This window comes from Tupaia chinensis, unplaced genomic scaffold, assembly GCF_000334495.1.
Source record: "Tupaia chinensis unplaced genomic scaffold, TupChi_1.0 Scaffold000206_1, whole genome shotgun sequence".
Lineage (NCBI taxonomy): Eukaryota > Metazoa > Chordata > Mammalia > Scandentia > Tupaiidae > Tupaia > Tupaia belangeri.
This window is the reverse complement of record NW_006159681.1, coordinates 707,446-711,533: the sequence shown is the minus strand read 5'-3', so window position 1 is coordinate 711,533 and position 4,088 is coordinate 707,446.

Genomic DNA, 4,088 nt, shown 5'->3' with positions numbered 1-4,088 from the left:
AAAGCTTTTGAAGATAATAGAGCAGGCAGAGATTTCTTTAAGACTCCTAAAACATTTCTAAATAGTTCCCAAGAGGGACAAGTGGCTTTATATTGAGCAAAAGACTTTCTCACAACAAAGAAAACAATGACAAGACAAACAATGATAAGACAATCTTTGGAGTAGGAGACATCACTTGCAAATTATTCTCCAAAAGATCTATATCTAAATTATATAGGAAACTCCAACAGTTTGCCCATAAAAATAAATCATCTAATTTTTAAATGAATTGAATAGAAAACTCTTCAAGGAAGACTTACAAATGACCAAGAGGCATATGAGAAAATGTTCAAAGTCTCATGCCATAAGGGAAATGCAAAATAAAACCAAATGAGATACCATTTAACCCTAGTTAAAATGACTAGGGTTAAAAATATTTGAAACAACAAGTGCTGGAAAGGCTGTGTTGAAGAGAACCCTCTTACACTGCTGGTGACTGTAAATCAGTGTAGTCTTTGTGGAAAACAGTAAGGAGGTTTCTCGGAAACCTACAGATAGAACTTCCATATAATCAAGTAATCCCACTACTTAGTATTACTCACAGGAAAGGAAAATGCTCAGTTTGAAGGAGATTTACACACAGTGTTTGTTACTGTATTATTAACAATTGCTAAAATGTGGAACCGACCTAAGGATCTCCAAACTGATGACTGGGTTGAAAACTGTGGCACAAATAAACTATGGAATATTACACAGCTATAAGAAACAATGAGATCCTATCATTTGTCTCAAAATGAATGAATATAGAAGACTTAATACTGAGCATTAATGTGAGCCATATTTTGAAAGATATACATTGTATATCCCTACTTAATTTTCTACTGAGTGTCTGCACTCCGTGGCTGAGGTTGAGAGATCTGAAGATGTGATGGTAGAGGTGATGGGTGTGGATGCTAGAGACTGTTAGGGGGAAGAGTGAATGGAAGAGATCGCATGAGGGGGGGGGGTCTGCATGGGAGTAAAAAAGAAAAGAATAAATATGTGAATCTAGATTATAGGAAAAAAAGACATTCTTCTTTATAGCACTTTGCTCCTGTGGTGCAAGCATGGTTGACAAGGAGGTGTGAACATGACTCAATTTTTTTTTCTTTTGGAGAGGTTTTTGTTATAGGGCGTGCGTGTTCACCAGACAGAGAGAGACAGAGAGACAGAAAGCAAGAAATTACCCCTCCCAGGGGGGATGGCCACGCCACAATCCCTCTTCTCCTCCATTTTCCTCTCAGGATCTTGGGCACGCATGCACACATGTCCGGTTTGAATTTTAAGCCACTGGGTCCGGGACGCGAACCATGGTCAACTACATGGGAGTCCAGTGACATAAACATTACGCTAACTGCTGAAATTTTAATATGCACAAAACAAGAAACTAGAATTCAGAAATAAACCTCAACTCATTCAGCCAACAAACTTTTGACAAAGGACACAATATAATGTAATGGAGGAAAGAAAGTCTTCAGCAAATGCTACTGGAAGAACTGGATATCCACTGGTAGAAAAATAGAACTGAACCTCTATCTCTCACCATTAACAAGAGCCAACTAGAAGTGGATCAAAGATTAAAATATAAAGTCTCAAGCTATAAAAAGGGAAAGCTTTTGAAGATAATAGAGCAGGCAGAGATTTCTTTAAGACTCCTAAAACATTTCTAAATAGTTCCCAAGAGGGACAAGTGGCTTTATATTGAGCAAAAGACTTTCTCACAACAAAGAAAACAATGACAAGACAAACAATGATAAGACAATCTTTGGAGTAGGAGACATCACTTGCAAATTATTCTCCAAAAGATCTATATCTAAATTATATAGGAAACTCCAACAGTTTGCCCATAAAAATAAATCATCTAATTTTTAAATGAATTGAATAGAAAACTCTTCAAGGAAGACTTACAAATGACCAAGAGGCATATGAGAAAATGTTCAAAGTCTCATGCCATAAGGGAAATGCAAAATAAAACCAAATGAGATACCATTTAACCCTAGTTAAAATGACTAGGGTTAAAAATATTTGAAACAACAAGTGCTGGAAAGGCTGTGTTGAAGAGAACCCTCTTACACTGCTGGTGACTGTAAATCAGTGTAGTCTTTGTGGAAAACAGTAAGGAGGTTTCTCGGAAACCTACAGATAGAACTTCCATATAATCAAGTAATCCCACTACTTAGTATTACTCACAGGAAAGGAAAATGCTCAGTTTGAAGGAGATTTACACACAGTGTTTGTTACTGTATTATTAACAATTGCTAAAATGTGGAACCGACCTAAGTATCTCCAAACTGATGACTGGGTTGAAAACTGTGGCACAAATAAACTATGGAATATTACACAGCTATAAGAAACAATGAGATCCTATCATTTGTCTCAAAATGAATGAATATAGAAGACTTAATACTGAGCATTAATGTGAGCCATATTTTGAAAGATATACATTGTATATCCCTACTTAATTTTCTACTGAGTGTCTGCACTCCGTGGCTGAGGTTGAGAGATCTGAAGATGTGATGGTAGAGGTGATGGGTGTGGATGCTAGAGACTGTTAGGGGGAAGAGTGAATGGAAGAGATCGCATGGGGGGGGGGTCTGCATGGGAGTAAAAAAGAAAAGAATAAATATGTGAATCTAGATTATAGGAAAAAAAGACATTCTTCTTTATAGCACTTTGCTCCTGTGGTGCAAGCATGGTTGACAAGGAGGTGTGAACATGACTCAATTTTTTTTTCTTTTGGAGAGGTTTTTGTTATAGGGCGTGCGTGTTCACCAGACAGAGAGAGACAGAGAGACAGAAAGCAAGAAATTACCCCTCCCAGGGGGGATGGCCACGCCACAATCCCTCTTCTCCTCCATTTTCCTCTCAGGATCTTGGGCACGCATGCACACATGTCCGGTTTGAATTTTAAGCCACTGGGTCCGGGACGCGAACCATGGTCAACTACATGGGAGTCCAGTGACATAAACATTACGCTAACTGCTGAAATTTTAATATGCACAAAACAAGAAACTGTTTTAGAGCTTTTAGACAGTGTCTCGATGATCTCTTTGGCATTGTTTTAAAATTTTTATTGTAATGAGGAAAAAATAGGTATTATTTCAATTTTTTTAATGAGACATGTAATTAGAAATACCTTCAATTTAAAAAGGCAAATATTTTTCTTTCGCATTTACTATATTTTCAGGAATGAGACATCATCCTTTTGGAAGTACTGATTGGAAATTTATTCTCAATTGTCTCAAATTTATTATCAAATATTTTTGAAAAGATTGCAGGAGAATAGCATGTATTTAGTTTTAAGCACAGGTAAGCTAGGCATACATGCTTATGTGCTACATATAGACAGCAAAATATAAATACAACATAATTGATATCTACCTTAGACCATTCTCAGAGTAAAAGGTCCTTAATTTTGGTTCTTTGACTACACATCAAGTTGCCTTAAAGGACTATTTGGACATAACATTTTTAGTCATTTCCAAAGGTTGTCAAAAAGATTGCATGGCAATTTTTCAAAAGATCACTAGGAACTAAGCAAATAACAAGTGCCTAAGGGGTGAGTCTCTTAATGGATGAACATTATATGTGTGAGACTCCAGAGTGGAAATAATCATGACAATTTCACATTTCCAAGTACACAGGGCCATTTGCAACTGTAAGACTGATTTTAGAGGGGGAAAAGAAAGCAATCTCTGTCAAGCATTAATTTAGATTAAATATATGTGAACATTTCTCTTGTTAAAATGAGCTATAACAAATGCTAGAAATACGTTATGTTGTTACATTATTAATACCTACAACACATAAAAGATAGAATGTCAAAGAAAAAATAGTATATGTAATAATGAAACATAATAGTTTTTAATAGTTATCACAGAATGATGTTGTTGACTATTTTGTAATTATATTATGTAGCTTTACATGTCTTTTTTTGCTTTATTTTATTTTTTACATTTAATTACTGTATATCTTTAGAGTGTACACAATGATTTTTCCCAGAATGAATACATTGTGTATTAGTCTAGTCCAAGGCATTACCATACACATTATTATCAACAAATATCTTT